Here is a 19,179-nt window from a genome sequence, read left to right on the forward strand (position 1 = left end):
CACACATCCTACCACCACTGGCAAGGTCACCACAGCCACACATAGAGGAGGAGTCAGAGGTGGAACCAGCAGCTGCTGTGGGTGTAGGCAGATGTAGGCATGCACAATATGCCCTAGCCCTGGCCAAAAGCCAATGTACAGCACACAGGCTAACCACCTAAGGAGCTAAAACCTTCATCCTATGTACATACATACAGCAACACTGATGCCAGGCAATGCTCACATCCTTTACTTACCCATGTAATGGCTGTGTACTGCTAGCATCACACATAGTCAGTCCTGAATTAAAACTCTTGCAACTGCCAGATTCCCATGCTAAGTGTGAACCTGGAATAGAAAAATAAATGTCTAAGAATACAAATGAATGGCATATCCTTGCATACTGTTGCTTGCTAATATAAGTAAGTGTAAGGTCAATGACATCGATATGTTACAGCAGTGTGTTTTGTGATTATATGTGTCCTCTATTAACTAATAGGCCTTATGCATGAAAGAGTCACACATTCATACTTCTTAAAAGTACAGATTTTCACAGAATGTCCACAGTTTGGCCTCATACATTTGTACTGGCAAATCATTAAACAGTAAAGTTAGAAAATAATGACACAGACACTTCCATTTCAGACTTCATATCTCTCAGAAAAAATCATATAGTAATGCAAAACCTGTTATTCTATCAACTGTAAGACCAAAAATTAAAATGTCACCCTAGTGTTGGGCCTTTGTCCCACTTTTACTTATGGCTTGCTCCAGCTTTGTTGGTCTAAGAAGTTGGGATGGTTGTACACATTACAAAATCCTGTAAGAAAGCAATACAATTTGCAAAACAGCATCACAAATGCAGATCTACTAAGCACTAAGTCAGCTATGCACCCTGAGCATCCAATAAAAGACTTTTGTATCCCTGAATCTAAAAGATAGAAAACAAGTATATGGCACAGTCATCATCATTTTATTTTATTTATTTATTTATTTGCAGTTGATTTACCAGGATAGTCCATTGGGCCAAAAGAACCCGTTTTCAATGGAGTCCTGGGGAGAAAAGCTCCAATACAGACAAAATCAAGTACATTCAAAAATTACAAAAATTGCAAAATTACAAAAGATTGTACAGAGTAAAACATAAAACATTTAAGCTCACAATTCAAAAGCATTTAAATCAATACAGTGTGATAAATGAGAGGTAAGAAAAATAGAGAGAGTAATGTGATATACATCTATAGGAGTTATTCAGGCAGACATCAAATAACCTTACATAGTAGATATGCCAAGGAAAGATAAGGTTGTTAGCTAGAGATATGTATCAAAGTGTATAAGATAATGAGATATAATAAATTTATGAGGGAGGGAGCAGGAGCAATCCCATTGGGACCTCAGGTATGTATAGAGAGAGTTTTTGAATGCAGAGGTGGTTACGAATAGATGGTGGGAGAGAGTTCCAGAGGCGGGCAAGGTTGAAGGATAATAAGTGTTTACCTGGGGATGAGATGGTTTATGGACTTCTAATAGGTTTTGATTGTTGGACCTTAATACTCTGTTTGGCTGGTGCATTTTGAAGGCAGAAGACAGGGAGGGACAAAGAGAAGGACTAAGAATGAGCTTTTGAGCGAAAGTCAGCTGTATATAAGTGAGATGATTAGGTAGTTCGAGCCAGTTTAGGGTTTGGAGAGAGGAACAGTGGTGGGTGGAGGACCTGTGTCCATTTGAAAATAGCGATTTTATTATAGCAGGAGGAGAGCTGTTTTTGAGAGGACTGAAGATTGGTCAGTAGTGGGGCCCCATAGAGAAGGGAGGGGATGAGGAAAGAGGAAGCGAGTGTGATTTTGGAAGAGCTTGTAAGGTACTGATTCTGACGGTAGAGCATACCTAGTTTTGATGAGTTTTTAATATTTAGTTGTAGATGAGAGTTGTAGCTTAGCCTATTGTCAATTAGTACACCTAGTAGCTTAGTTTCAGTCACTAGTTCAAGGGGTAAGTTATTTTGGCTGGTAATTAAGAAAGAGTTTCTATTGAAGGATGTGGTTTTGGAGGGGGTAAATACCATAAGTTTTGTCTTGGAGGCATTGAGTACCAAGTGATTTATTCTCATCCACTGTTCGGTAATTGAAAAAGCTTCCTGGGTAAGTGTTTGGAGCTGAGAGGTGGAGGTGGCAGAGCAGATAATGGTAGAATCATCTGCATATTGGATGATGTTTGCAAAAGGAATTGATTTGTGGAAATCGTTTATAAATATATTAAAGAGGAGGGGGCCAAGAATAGATCCTTGGGGAACGCCAGTGGGGGTACTAAGGAAAGGGGAAGTGGCCTTTTCCATATTACAGCTTGGCTTCTATTAGATAGATAGCTAGAGAACCAATTTATGGAAGAAGAAGAGAGGTTAAGTTGTGACAATTTGGTTAAGAGCAGATTGTGTGAGATAGTGTCGAAGGCCTTGGAGAGGTCAAGTAGTAGGGTAGAGACAATGTGGCCGGAATCACGTGCAGTGTTAACAGTCTCCAGGAAGGATAAGAGGGCTGTCATAGTGCTGTGGTTTGGTCTGAATCCATGTTGTGTAGGAGTTATAAGGTTGTTGTCTAAGAGATGAGGCAGGAGTTGAAGGTGGACACACTTTTCCAGAAGTTTGGAAATAGGGGACAGGATAGCAATAGGACGGAAGTTGTTGATGCTACAATTGTTGCCTCCTTTGTGTAGAGGGATGATGAATGCTTGCTTCCACAGTTGGGGCACAGTGCATTCATGAATAGAGCGGTTGATTAGAATGCTGATGGGAAAAGCAATAGCATCAGCAGCTATGCTTAGGAAGTAGGAGGGAATGGTGTCAGGGGCATTAATGCAAGGCTTCAGTTTCTGAAGAAGTTTCTTTATAGTGGAAGTGGGAGTAGGATTTAGTTAGAATAGAGAGGAATGTGGAGAGAGTGTGTTTGAGGGGGGTGAGAATGATAAGGCAGTAGGAGTAGTGGATATGGTGGAAGATAGGCTGTGTGAGGTGGATTTGGGGTTAGGGTTGTGGGTGGGAGATTGAGGGGGTGTAGTAGAGAGTGAGGTGGAGTGTGTGAAGGAGGAGGTGAGCTTGCTAATGGAGTCGATGAAAAAGAAGTTAAAGCTAAATCTAAGTCGGGACTGTTAGGGTCTGGGGTTGGGGTGTGTGGTTTGCTGGGGTTAAGGAGGGTGGATATCCCCTTCCAAAACTTTTGAGGGTTGGTTTTATTATTATTTTGGAGTGTGAAGAAGTATTTTTGTCTATCTGAGGTTATTAGCTTTTTTACTTTATTTCGAAGGGTTTTGAATGTAATATGATGTTCTGGGATCTTAGTTCTCAGATAGAGTCTCCAGGCTTTGTCTTTAAGGTGCATAGTTGATAGTGTGGTTTTGATTAGCCAGGGGGCTGACTTTGTTTTGATTCTTTTTTTTCTTAGAGGGGCATGGGAATCAAGTATTCTTAAGAAAGTGGAGTTAAAGTGAGTAACTGCTTCTTCTAATGGAAGTGTCTTTAGATTGTTCCAATTAATTGCTTTCAGGGAATCTATAAAGATTGATGCGTTGAAGCTTTTGTCATTTCGGGTAGTAATGTAGTTGTGGGAACGGTATGAGATACAGGGGAGTCGGAGAGTAAAAGTGGGCAGATGATCACTAAGAGGGTCAGGAAGAGTACCGCTATCTGAAAAATAGTGTGGGTGTGATACTTGAATCCAGTCGAGGATAGTACCACAGGAGGGGTCTTTTGATGGGTGTGTTATGGTGTTGATTAGTTGGGTAAAGTTATATAGATTGATGTTGAGAGGGTTTGTAAGAGACTGGATGGAGGCCCAGTTAATATTCACATCTCCTAAGAGTATGGTTTCATTGCTAATATTGTTAGAGAGCCAAGAGAGGATGTTTTCAAGTGTGGAAATATTGTCCCCTGGGGGAATGTAGATAGATGCAAGGCATATGTGTTTGTGCTTATTAACTTGTAGGAGAGTGAGTTGTTAAATGTAGGAGTGGGTTTATCATAAGGGGTAACTAGCAAGGAAGAGGAATAAAGGAGGGCTACACCACCACCTTTCCTTTTGGTCCTGTCTTTTCTAATGATAGAATAACTGGGTGGAGTAATTTCAGAATCTTTTATAGAGGGCTTTAACCATGTTTCAGAAATAGATAGTATGTCAGGTTTATTATGCATGAGCCATGCATGGAGGGTTGGAACTTTGTTCATTATGCTTTGGGAGTTTAGAGAGGTAAGGTATATAGGCTTGTGTGAGGAGGAAAAGGAGGAGGGGCCAGGGTTAGGATGTATATCACCAGATATAAGACTGGAAATGAGGTGAAAGAGTGGGTTCAAAAGATGATTGAGTAGAGTAAAACAATGATTTGGGTCAGTTGTAATGATTATGGGGTGTTTGGTTGCTATGGGGAGAGAGTTTTTCTGAGAGGAGAAAACTTTGAATGAGAAGGTGAGGAGCTGAGTTATTGGGTAAAGATGGGGAGAAATAGGGGTGTGCAAGTGTGAGAGAGGGGAGTTCAAATGGTTAGTTGTATGAAAACATTGTGTATGGTATGAGGTATGGGGTTGGGTGAGGTAAAAAGGTATGATAGTTTAAGAGAAAGTAAAGAAGGATAGAAGTGGATGAAGGAGTTAAAGGCATGTTGATAAGGCTGCTTTGTGTTGATTGTTATAGGTGTCTTATATATGATGTAGGATAATTGTGCAGGGGGATGGAGAAAAAGGCTTTGTAAGGATGGGTAGGATAGGGAGTAGTAAGTGTGGGGTTAGTAGTAGTAGGTGTGGAGTAGTATGTGTGGAGGATAGGGAGTAGTAGGTGTGGAGCAGGAGGAAGAGGTAGTTGAGTGGAGGAGTGTTTAGAGTGAGAAGAAGGTGTGTGTTACCTGAGGGAGTGGTTAAAAATTGGATAATAGGCTGTTGGGGTGTGTCTACGGTGTAGAGGATTGATTGGTTGTAGGGAGGAAGTGGGTGTGGAAACTGGAGGGATATAGGTAGAGGTACTGGGGGTGGAATTTGGGGCAGGAGGTCTAAGGGGCTTAACGGAGCGGGAAGAAACCACCAGGAGGAGAGGATCGAGAGTCAATCAATAGAGCTTAGGATACAGGAGAGTGGGTCAAAGCTGGTGAGTATGGTTTTATAATTAATTAGGAAGTGGGCAAGAGTATGGAAAGAAAGTGTGGGTAGCAATTAATAGAAGAGAAAAGCTAGAAATGAGTGAAGAAAAGGAAACAAAAGTAAGTATAGGTCTAGTGGCCAAATGTAGAAGTGCACTTGAGCAACTAGGGAGGTCTTAGGACTAGATAGGATGGACTATGGAGAAGCAAGGGCAGAGATCAAATGAAGGTATTTAGGCCGCTAGCAGTCCTGGCAGGGAGATAGCTTACCACGTTAACAAGCAGGAGTTACAATGGTAGGAGCCCAAGAGACAACAGTTGTACATACTTTCACAGTGTCCTCTGGGATGACACTCTTCCAGGTTCCAAAATAGGGAAAGGATGCAGCAGGGTAATATGTCTCTTAGGTGAAATATATAAGGAATAGGTGGCCTTTGTAGAATGTATGTTTCCACCCAGGCGAGGTCCCAAGAGAAAAAGAGGGCAAAAAATTTCACAGTGTCCTCTGGGATGACACTCTTCCAGGTTCCAAAATAGGGAAAGGATGCAGCAGGGTAATATGTCTCTTAGGTGAAATATATAAGGAATAGGTGGCCTTTGTAGAATGTATGTTTCCACCCAGGCGAGGTCCCAAGAGAAAAAGAGGGCAAAAAATTTCACAGTGTCCTCTGGGATGACACTCTTCTAATATGTCTCTTAGGTGAAATGTATAAGGAATAGGTGGCCTTTGTAGAATGTATGTTTTTTCACAGTGTCCTCTGGGGATGACTCTTCAGGTTCAAAATAGGGAAAAGGATGCAGCAGGGTAATATGTCTCTTAGGTGAAATATAGTCCCAAGAGAAAAAGAGGGCAAAAAATTTGCACTGGGTGTTGTGTGTGTTGGGCGGGGTGGGGCAGGAGGCCTAGGCTGACACAAAAGGTAGTGAGTTCATGTGAATAAGAAAGAGACTCAGGCAGACAATTGGATACAGCATCAAATGGCCACTGAGATAAAATAAGTTGTAAGCCTCACGATTGATCTATGTAACTGTTATGTGCGTGTGTCTATATGGACACTCCAAGTGAAATTGTCGTGTGAGTGTCTACAAGAACAAAGCCAAGCTTTGTGCTAGCTCTACATCCTGGTATGCTGGACAGGTGTGAGCCATGCATGGTAGTGGTGACAGCTCATTGTCTCGTCTCCTGCTGTGAGAAATGGCTCAGCCATGAGTTGCACTGGCATGTCCATGCCCACTGTGAGATGCACTACTGCTACCTTAATGTGACTGATGTCTGCTGTACAAACTCTGCTCACGACTATGCCCAGAACTATGACTGCATGGCCTAATATGTCTGGGTATGAACACCTCAACCACTGATGGAGCAGTGGAAGAAGTGGCCTATTGGAACATACCTTTGTCTCCATAATAGCCGTAAACCTATGTTGAGTGACACAGAAAGACACACCAGGATCAGGAGGAGGGTGGAAAGCAGGCCTGCTCTGAACACCCCTAAAAGCCCTCCTGCATGGCACCTTGCCCACACTTTAGCTATGGCCAGAGTCAACAGGTACTGAAGCCACAGTAACCACACTACCCTGATCAGGTATCTCACCCTGCACCTGTCCAATACATGAGTGTTCACTGGAATAGGTTTGTGTAGGCCTACTGCCTATGTCTGATGGAAATGCAGGTGATGTCTAAATGTCAACATCAGTGTCAGATTCAACCTCTCAACCCCCGAATGTGCCTGCGTTTGGCCACCATCATCATCAGAGTTTGCCAATACCCTGACATCAGGTAGTAAGAGTCCTAAACTTCCACTGTCAGGGTCACCTGTGATAATAAGCAACAGACACAAGAAATAAATTAAAACCTACACTACTACAATTTAATATATGCTAACAAACTAACACAGGTACCACTATCACATATGGTACTGCAATACACACACTTTCCTGACACCCACCTCACACATATGGATAAATGCATATTTCTATCAAATGCACATTAGTACTGAAATAAAAATGTTTGGCTTTCCATATGCAGATGACTCCACACTGTTAGGGAGGATTGTCATGGAAGAAGTTAAGCAAAATGTAAAGACACCATCATCACAATAACAATAACACAGAGGGGGAGCAATTTATTGCCTTCATTTGTCCATTAGCAATACTTTTAACTGAAACTTGGCTCACACATCCACCCCAAACCCTTTGCGTAATGAACCAGAATGTGTTATTAACTGTATCAATCTATAAATAGGTCTCCCCCCAAAAAAAAATATTGAACCAACTTAACTATTGCTTTCAATGCTTTACTATACAAGAAACTGTTAAACTTGACATATGTAAGCTTACCTGGAAGCTCCAAATGGGACAAGCTGAACCTGAAACAGCAGCACTGACATCAACCACATGCTGTTGTGCACTTTCCTCTGAGCTCTCTGGATTCCTGCCAGTGAACAGCGACTCTTCATTTGGTATCAGTGGTGGCTCTGCAGCAGCTCCCCCTGCAGCATTGTAAAAGTTAGATGTGTGCCATGACACTTGCATTAAGTACTGAGTTTATTTATTGTATCTATTAATTTTTATTTTACATTTGTTTTCCAGGACTGTCCAACTGGGACATAGACATTTTCAGTAGAGGCCCTGGGAGAAAAGCTTCAGATGCATATCTTTGGAATGTGGGAGGAAACTCGAGCACCCAGAGGAAACTTACGCAAATGCAAGGAGGATATGCAGACTCCGCACAAAAGGCACCCCAGTCAAGAACTGACCCAGAGAACCTTTTGCTGTAAGGCAGCAATGCTAACTATTGCACTGCACCACCCATTCAGTAGCTGGTCTGTCTAGTTAGGTAGGAGTACTGTTCTCACTGCAGTCAACTGGTGTGTGTTTGTTAAATTGGTTGATGTTCAAGAGACCATTTTACATGAGCATGTGGAACACAGCAAATACCATCCTCTTTTCACTAGACACTGTTGATGTCATCATTTACAAAGTGTTGTATGTTACTCTACAAGTCAGAGCTGTGCTGCAGTACTTGCTTCTGTAACTGGTGTACTTAGATAGGAGTTCTGTTCTCACTGCAGTCAACTGATGTGTGTCTGTGTGTTTGTTAAGTTGGTTGACATCAACAGACCATTTTACACCAGCATGTGGGACACTGCTATTACCATCCTCATCTGACCCGGCACTGCTGATGTCACCAATTATAAAGTGTTGTCCAACACTGTAAAAGCCAGATGAGCTGTGGAGCTTGTGTTAAGTACAGTGCTTTATAAATACTTAGGTAGGGGTTCTATTCTCACTGCATACTGCAATTAGTATGGTGACAATATGTAAGTCCACAAATATGTCAGACCCTACTCCGAACATCTCATTGTAGCATACAATGATGATGTCATCCTATATTACATGCAATCTGACAGTATTCAAGACAAGCTTCTGCTTTGGTAGTAACATTAACTACTGTGTTTGCAAGCTACTTTACCTACAGATGTACAGGTTTGGATCAGACAACAGGCAACTTGTGTGTCTATATATACACCTATCACTTTTAAGACAATTTTAACAGGGATGTGTCTCCACATGCATGTCCTACACTCATCCCAACATGTTCTACTCAGCACACAATAATGCTATCATACTCCATAAAGTGCAACATGACAGTGTTATGCTTTATTTTTATTTATTTTACATTTGTTGACCGGGCTAGTTCAACTGGATATATGTCCATTTTCATTGGAGGCCCGGGGACAAAAGCTCCACACTTCAGAATAGAATCACAATAACATAAGTACATTACTAAGATTTAGCAAATTTTACTAGTAAATTACATTTTAGCTTAAGAGTAAGGTATGTGGTGTTGCTTCTGTGAAATTACATGGCATTCATCTTCTATACATTCACAGGTGTAAGTTTCAAATCAGACCCAGTCTACTGGTGTGTGTGTGCGTGTGTGTGTGTGTGTGTGTGTGTGTGTGTGTGTGTGTGTGTGTGTGTGTGTGTGTGTGTGTGTGTGTGTGTGTGTACTTGATGGCACATTATAGTCATTGTATGATCTTTGGAATCACTCCTCATTGCACTATCACTTGGAAAATCTTTCATGCAGCCACATGCATCCACCATCCTAATTTTTCCTCTGGCCACATGACATCCTCCCTGCAGAGGAGTGGAAGATGTTCACATGTCAAATATGGATGTACACATCATGAAGCAGAGTCCTTACATGAAAGTTTACAAGACATCTCCAAACCACTGCATGTGTGATTGCTAATTCTGTCATGGTGTGGTGCACATGTCCCATATGGACAGTAGCAGGATGTAATGCAATCCAACAAATATACACATATGCACAATAGCCATACTATCTTCCATCATATAGATATATGTATTTTTTTCATGGTATAATAATGGCTAGGTTTTCATGTGATGTTGGCCATTAGCCTAATAATGTCCTATGACTCTATGAACAGTTGACATGTCAATTTTGAGGAAGGTATGCTTGAGTCACTTCAGAGATTGCTGCCGAACTATAATAGTTGTACAAGTGTGTTCTTGTACAACCATCTATGATCATTCACAATCACATATGTTATGTCAATGGGATTACTGGTGGTATTAGTCTGATATTGTCTATGATTGTACATGTTTCTGTCTACCGTTGTTCATGAGCCTATCACTATGTGTCCCACTTGGCTGAGACATACGCTGACATTATATTTGTATTAAGGCAACTCATTTTGCACAACTTCACAATATGCACCTAACCCCCATTGCACATACCATCCTTGATATATGTCCACTCCATTATTCAAGTCAAGATGCTGATATCAAGAATCTTCTCCTTTGATATGTCACCTTGTGTGTCAGTTACATAATATACAATAACTGTGCAGTTCATACTATATCATGTCAATATGTAATTAGTTTTCATGCTTCAACTATCTTCATTGATGTGCTCTCATCTGCTGTGCATTACCATGTTTCAACCGTCATTTTCCCCATGTTGATTCTTACAATTTATCTGCGTGTCCCTTTGCAATACACACACTTCCCCTGACTATTTATTTATAATGCAGTCTATGTACCCTTACTGTTCATTTACACAACTTTTATTCAGTATGCCTGAAACTGGTTTCCACAATACTCTGCACTGTATACACTTTCATGTAACTTGTTGGAACTATATACATTGCTTTATTAATAACCCTGTTAGTCATTGTGGCTTTCTGTGCAATCCTACAGACCTAATTTGTCTGTAGGTAAACAGGTACACATCTGCATATGTTTGTGTTGCTTTACACAGTTTCCTGGCTGGCAACACTGTAGTTGGCCATGAAACTGCTCTTGTTTATGTTTAAATGAGTAGACAGTATGCATATTGTAATTAGCACTGCTGCTCACCTCGCAAACACGTAAACTCTATGTAGGCTTTATGATAAGCCAATATGGAGTTTACTGAATCCCCAGGAAAATCCAGTCAGTAAACAAAACCAAATAAATAAAATAAATACATTTTTAAATAATGCTTCTTTTTAGTTGTTCACTGAACATTTTTTTTTTTGTGAAATAAGAAAGGGGTTCCTATTGCAATATCAGAACTTGAAATGCCGAGCTGGGAAGTCATCCATCCCTGGTAACTATCATATTGACAACATACCCCATAGAGTTGACCCAGTAGTCAGGGACTTAGGGACACACATAGCTAGTAATCTAGCCTTTGATCATCACATGTCTACAGTGGTGAGGAAATTATTCTATGTTGTGCAACGTATAAACAAAGGTATGGCATCTAAGTCCAAGGAAGTAATTGTTCAACTGTATTCGGCATTCAGTAGACCTATCATTGAGTACAATTCCCCCTTTGGTATGTACCTAACCAGGCATATCCAACAACTGTAATGTCCACAGAGGTTCCTCACTAAAAAAATGCAGGGCATAAGTAATATGTCCTCTGCAGACCACCTCAAGGCCCTATCCGTGTATTCTGTTTCCTACAGGGTTTTGAGGGGATATCTATTCCTGGCATACAGGGCATTGTCAGACCCCACTCTGATGGACCTCCTGCATATCCACAAACCAAACAGTACCAGAATTACCCATTCTAAAGACTTAAGTCTTGCCTGTGATATAAATAGGACCTGCTGGAGAGATAGGTATGTATCCCAGAGACTACCCTGTCTATGGAATAGGCTCCCATTCCATGTGAAGCAAAGTTCCTTCCTCATCCAATTCAAGTGCATCTTGGAAAATTGGATGGGGAACCAGAAGTTCATCCCTTGTTTGGCACCTATGTCTCTGATGAAAATTGGTAACTTGTAAATGGTTCATCTCCCAGGCCCATGCTTACACTTATCAAGGGTATCAGAACTAGTCAGAGGTTTGGGATGCATGGCTAGGCTTAAAAAGACTCTTGTGGTCATTAACCTAGTAAACACCTATGAACCTATGAGTCCAGACAAACTGAGAAAGACTGAAAATACAGGAGAAGAGTGAATCTCAAAACTTGCTCTTCTCCTTTTAATTATTTTTGAAGACCACAATCATAAACTCATATATACCAACTGTGAGGTCACCATACCACAGAGAAAAGGGAATATTCTGAGAAATGGCATCTTAGACTTATTATGTGTAAGTCCGTCCTTTCGGCCATTTACTCTCCATGTTTATGGACTTGCTCTAGCAGGTCCAAACCCTTCAAATGGTTATCATGAGAAAGTGTCTACACTTGTTCCATTTCCCTAAGTGCACTAATCATAAAAAAAAAACAAACAAAAAAAAAACTTAAACATGAATAAATCTTAATAGGTTCAGTGTATTAAATGCTGAACATGTAAGTATGGTACTTCAGTATTGAAATGGGACTTGGGTAAATGTACTATAATTTTAGAATAGTCATTTATTTGGCAAATTACAAATATATTTTACTTTCCAGAGATGTGTGCTAAAGTTTTTTATTCCAGAAAATTTCCTCTTTTGTTAATGATGAATGATCTACCATAAAGCCCTCCTATTTACTTAAAACATATGATAGACACAAATGCATATTCATATTTCCTAACATTTTTCACATAACTGTGATGTTTTATGTTGAAAATACAATTTAAACCTCACTTGATCATGGGATACATGGATCAAGCTCTGACGTGAGTCCATATATCTCCAAATTATATAGTGTCTCAGTACCTGGAAGAACCTGGTGTGGAAGGGAAGATGGGAAGGAGTGGTGAGTGGTTGAGACTCATACCTATCTTGGGGAAAAGGGAGGTGGCCCAGGTCAACTGTTTGTCATCTTGTAAACAGAGGTTTACATGGCACCATAATAGCCAAGACAGGCAATATTAGCTTGGTGCTGTCATGCTTGAGAAAGTAGCCTTCATTAATGAATGTTTGGGAGCATGTATGCATACTGGGAAGGAGTTGCAAGCCTCTGTAGAGATACATATGCTCATATCAAAGAGTCTTGTGTGTGGTTAAGGTTTAATAAAAATACTTCTGTTTCAACAGCTAGATAGAGCAGCTGTTGGTTGGAGGAGTAGGGATGCCATGCAGTTTTTTGGCCAGGAAACAATTATGATCCAGTTCTGAAACATGTGTGACCACAGTATAGACGATGAAGCAGAACACATAAGGACAGTGGAATGAAGGTATTATTTGCCCCCTTTGTGGCACACAAGTGGCTGCAGCAAAAAGGTGCACTAACTCCTCTATGTCTCCCTTTAGTCCTGCCCTGTCTAACCTCATGAAATGCCTACTAGTATATCCCCCCAAAGAATTAAAATGGAACAAATTCTGGAGTTGCTCACTAAGGCCAAAACTACATTCTCAATGAGTCTCAACAATATCCCTTGATGCCTCCTAAATAGCATGAAACATGACCTATCAGGACCACTTGAGTCGCTTTTTCAATATAACTTCAAAACAGGATTTGTACCATGAGAATGGAGGACTGAAATAGTTATCTCAACTCACATGGATGAACCATCAACCTACCCTGGAGACTGCAGTCCTATTAGTCTGACACTAGTCTAGTATGCAAAGCTATGGAATAAATTATCATGAAAATGATCAACAAAGACACAGGCAATCTTTAGACATCTAACCCATACAGTTTGGCTTTGTCAAGGAAGGTCATGCCTATTAAACCTGTTGAACCTCTTTGAGAAAGACACAAAGGCAATGGATGAGGGAAAAATTGTGCATACCATGTACTTGGGCCTGGATAAAGTTTTCAATAAATAACTGACCTGAGTATAGTTGACAACCTCACCAAACCAGGCATAAACCACTGCACACCTCAATGGATTACCATTTCACTCACAGATAGGACCTAAGTCAGGATCGGCGATACCACCTCCACTAACAGACCAGTTGGAGTACCTTAGGGCTCCATGCTGGGACTGCTCTTATTTGCCTTTTACTTTTCAGAGGTAAAGTCTAATGTCAAGGTCCTTTGGCTCACCAAGTTCGCAGATGACTATTGGGAGCAAGAAATGTACAAGAGACTTTAACACAAACACGTGACTGATGCCAAAGTCATGGACAAAAAGTCATTTCCAAGAAATGCATTATAGTGTCTTTGGGAAAACTGCTACCAGGCTAATTACCCCATTGAAAAGCCACCCCCAAGAGTTGATCTAGTAGGCAGGGATCTGGGAACATATGTAGACAGTAATCTTGCCTTTGACCAACATGTGGCCAAGATAGTAAGAAAATGATTCTATGCCACCCATCTTATAAGTGAGTGCATAGTATTCAGGTCCGAGGAAGTCATATAAAGCAGAGTCCATCTCTAGCTCTATTTAAGCATAACCTTGACCAATGGATTGGAAATGGGAAATGCACCTCAGGCTTGTTCCCCGTGTCTCTCTTCAACAGAGGCAGACAGTAATGTCCAAATTAACATACCCACCATATAACCAATGGAAACTTCCTAACTAACATACTCCTTCCTAGTAAACACTCATGACACAAAGGGTCACAATCAAGTGGATTACATGACTAGGCTTATAAAGACCCTGGTGGTTGCTTGCCTAGTATATACCTATGAAACTCTGACCCTATAACAGGTCTCTCCTGTAAGTCCATTCCACATTGGTTACCCTACAGGTTGCTGTATAGTAGGATTTGGAGTTCAGGGCTCATAAAATAGGGGCTGATGGTTAACAGGTATAGAATGTAAAGGAAAAAATATATAAAAAATGAATCTTTGGCAAAAAGAAGTTATGAAAGCAACCATTCCAAATTCTGCCATTTTTGTACCTTATTTTTCGAGAACCCACCTTGCAAAAATGTAATGCAGTTAATAGTTCTGCTTTTTGTATCCCTTTCAGAAACAATATTTTACTCCCTTAAAAATGCTTTCCAAGAAAATTTAAGCTGCCAGTGTACTTGCTGTATAACTTAATAATAAACATCTTTTATACTATAGCATAAGAGCAACATCCTCTGTTAAAGATCATCAAATATTATTTGACATCTGATTAGTTTGCTGCTGGATTCTGTGCCATCTATACCCATCCGTAGAGATAGAATTTCCATCTTTGTGTGTATCTATAAGGTGTCTTCACTACAAATACTATCCCATCATACATTTTATTTCTTTTCTGACATGTCTATTTACAATGAAATTTTGTATGTAGTTCTTTGGAGGACATTGATTCATGACTTTTGCCTAGACTGACCTAACTGTGCAGCAGAATTTATGCTCAACCTAGTCATCTGATAGCTACAATTTTAAGTCATGCTTGTTAACAAGATCCTGCCTGCTCATGATCTCCTCTTAGTTTTAACATTAAAAAATCAGTTTTCTTGGCATGTACTATACGGATTGAGTAAAAACAGAAAAAGGAAAAAAAAAACTATGCATCTCTGTTCTTCCAGCATTCAACAACAGAAAAAATAATCATCATCTTAAGGAGAACTGATTTGTCTGTTAGCCTCCTGATAAGCTAATAGCTTACCAGAGCCATTCAAATAAGAATTTATTTTCAGAAGGAAAAAAAAAACGTATACTGAATGCTGTTTTGTAGTCTTTATTCTGATTTTAAGAGGCGCATATAAAATTGCATATTAGGCTAATTTCAGCTTTTTTCCTTATAGCATCTTTAGAGAACTGTGGCAAATATGCCATTGTTTGCAACTGTTACAAGGCCATGTCACACTATTGTGTCTAACCCGCATTCAGTCTCGCCTTCTATGCAGTCTTATTGTAAAACAGGAACATTCTTGAGAGGACATGAGCGTTAAGGGAAGAAAATCAGTCAAAGTTCAAAAAATTAAGGTTCCATTCCATATAAAGGATTTATTGACATCACTCAGTTTACAATGTATTCATACTCTACTGAATTCCTTCCCACATGCCAGGAGGTTGCGTTAGTAATAAATGGCCCTTTTCCTCCAGAACAGAGAATGAAAGGAGGATTGTGAAGGTCAACTTTAACATTCAGAGCTGAACATAATAATGAATTTTTGCTGTGTTAGAAACTGATTACTGCACCTTTGGTAAGCACTTTAAATTGCTAGAAGCTATTTTGTAAAAACAAACCCCAGGAGCTGTTGTAATTATTTTGATATATCACCAGTCGTTATTCATAAGTCATCTACCAGAAGAAAACCTGTATTGCACATCTGGCTTTGTGTTTGCTGCACTTCTATATGCATACCATAGTTGTGTTTGGGTATTTGTAAAGTATAACATTAATATGATATGATTACATCTCTCCAGGCATAATTTTATTTTTCCTTTTAGATTTTTGTGACTATTTCAGCAAATTGCCCCCTGTACTTAAGAGAATAAAATTGTCACATATCAGTGACAGTTTTGCAATGTGGAAACTTAGATAACAGCAACATTTGTCGATATTTGTTTTCCCTAGACATTACAAAGTGACTTAGGAAGTACTGCTATAAATAAGTCCCATCATCTCACAATAAAAATTTTGTTATAGTGAAAACACTCCATATTTATTGAAGTACACTAAACTATAAAGGCAACAAGGGGTTCATTATTACATACCTTGTTGTTTCTTTTGATGGTATCAAAGAAACTACATAGCATTAATGAAATATGTTCATAGCTCTGGAACAATAGTAATGAAACATTTTTTTTCCTTGTTCTAAATCTTGATTCTTACTGCTATTAGAAGACTGATTAATAGTGACCTCTTCCTCTCCTTGCTGTGTGTTAGCATGCGTTCTCCTTCCTTCCTCTTCTTTAGGTCCTATAGCCCCTTACATGCACTGAATTCAACTAACCTGCAAACCCCATGAGTCTTTGATTTTTTTTCTAGTATGCTTAGCCATTCTTTGAGATGGAGCTCAAATATCACACCTACTTTTTTTCTGACTCACTTTTCAAACCCCAGGATATATTGTTCTGTTAATTTATTGTTTACTATTAACTGCAATATATTTTCTCATTAAATTATGCCACATTTTTTCCTATTTTTGTTAAAACAACCATTGTACCTGCATGTCCATCATAATTTTCCCAGTTAACAAATGTAAAATAAAATAAATAAATAAAATAAAGTTTGTTAGTGTGCATTATATTTTATCATGCATGGTTTATACTGTGTCATTACTATTGCTTCCATATAGATGCATTTAAAATGTGGACATGGTGGCATATGCTTTTATGAAGATAAAATAGCAGGCAAAATAAATGAATGATTACAAAAAAAGGATAACAACTGCAGAAACTAAATGAAAGAATAATATATATATATATATATATATATATATATATATATATATATATATATATCAAATAAAAATAAAAACAGTAAACATTTTCATCTTTAAAGAAATTGATTCATGAGTTAATCAGAAAGTAAAATTATGAAGTGAATTTAAGGTGGTCATTAATTAAAATGTGTTCTTTAACTGTGGAGTTTATTGCAAAGCTTGAGTTTTTTTATTTCTGACTGCGTTATAACAACTAACATAGTAAAACTGACAGACAGACATGCATATCTCAAGCTACATAGGTAGCTATCTAAATGCACACACATATAAATATATACATGTATGTGTGTTTGTTTCTTACTTGTTTACTGTTTAGTGCAATATTTCTTCTCATTAAATTATGTCATGTTTCTTCCTATTTTTGTTAAAACAACCATTGCGAATGCAGTGACCATTTTCAATTTTTTTGTGTGTTTTATATTTTATCATTAATTAAAAATGTGTTCTTTAATTTGGGAGTTTATTTACAAAGGTGAGTTTTTATTTATGACTGCATTATAACAACTAATATAGTAGAAATGACAGAAAGGCACACGTCTCAATCTACATAGGTAGCTATCTATGCAAAGCACACACATGTATACGTGTGTGTGTGTGTGTGTGTGTGTGTGTGTGTGTGTGTGTGTGTGTGTGTGTATATGTGTGTGCGCATGTGTATATATTTGTATGTGATATTTCTTTGTCTAGAATAGTGTTTTCAAGATGTTATAGCCTTACTGTTTATTTTATAAATCAGAGTAGTACAGACTGAGAAAGCACATCATCATTTATTTTTATCTTTCTACTTTTAGAATGTTCACTACCACCAAAATATTTGTTTCCACGTTTTAAAGAGAACCTTAAAGCAAAGTGACATAATTAAGAGTCACATACTTAAATAATGCTGCTGATGGTATCTAAACCTAGGTTTTGCGTTATCAGCAAACACTTTTAACTGCTATGCTACTCTGCTACCTTATTTTTGTAGCTAAATGCCTTTTTCTAATTGCTAATGTACATAATAGAAACTTTTTTTTTATTTAGAAGTAGGGTGTGAAGGTTATGTTAAGAAAGAAAGTTATTTGGAGTTGCTCAGTTAACCTTTAGAGAAATGCACACATGTTATTATTTTAGTTCACTTAGCAGCTGGATATACCTAGGTAAAATGTTACTTTCCACTTTTTTGGGGGACAGTGAAATTAATGCAATCTTAAACCAATATTGCACTATATGTGTAAAATATTGCATGAGGCTCAGAAAAGAAAACACATTTTATTACTATATTAGTTGTCAGCAGAACAGACTTACTTGAGGCCTGTAATCAAGTCTGCAATGTTATAGTAAATCTTTTGTAGTACAAGTTCAGGATCCTGACCCCTCCCCAGTCTGATCATTACTAAGTCTAGTACCCCTAATGTTTACTCACTCTGCAACTTAAGTCTTGTCCCCTAGTGTCACGTGTCATAAGGCTCAATAGCAAAGGTCACTCATGTACAGTATGCATCAACTGGTAGCATATGAAAGTGAAGCTTGGCATGAGGGTGTAGGACTGGTATAATGGTTAAGGTGTTTGCATTATCTACTGTCTCCCTCAGATACTCATTTTAAATGTTCAGCTGAGGTTTTCTTAATCTCATAGATAGCTTTTTTGAAGTTGGGTATCCAGTTTCACTACCATGCATTCTCTTAAACAATGTAAGCATTGTAGCCATGTATCTCTGCCTCCAGCCATTTTGCTTACATTATAAATTTCTACTATTTAGCTTTATAGGTTATCATTAATACCATGGACCATGTTTGCTGCTGTTCTCTGAATCATGTGAATTCAATGATTTAGCTGATGGATACTCCAGAAATGCACATATAATTTTAAGTGGCTCTTGAGAGCTTTCTGCAAGATGGACAATAGCATACTACTTTGTACTGGTGACACTTCTCCTCCCTATCACTGTGTTCTCCTAGATGTCCTCATTGCTTTCCTGTACTTCTTGGTTACTTTCTTGTTATATTACTTAACACTGCTATTTTTTACTTCAGCTGATTCCAAGAATCCCCAGGACATATTCTACTCTTGATAGTGTTATATATTTTAAGATTTACATACCCATTTCATGGGATTTTGATTTCCAGAGATGTGACTTTGAAATTAATTTAGGTTGCTATATTTTAGTCCTTTCGTTCAAACTTGTAAAATTTCACTTATTCTTTCTCTTTTATTTTTTTCTATCATTAATATCCCTTGACATTGTCATATCAGCAAGTGAAAAATTCTCTCTCTCTAACTTCTGTCTAATGCCATTATGTGGATTTAGTGTGTGTGTGTGTGTGTGTGTGTGTGTGTGTGTGTGTGTGTGTGTGTGTGTGTGTG

Source organism: Protopterus annectens, chromosome 3.part1, assembly GCF_019279795.1.
Source record: "Protopterus annectens isolate FY-2018-M chromosome 3.part1, PAN1.0, whole genome shotgun sequence".
Lineage (NCBI taxonomy): Eukaryota > Metazoa > Chordata > Ceratodontiformes > Protopteridae > Protopterus > Protopterus annectens.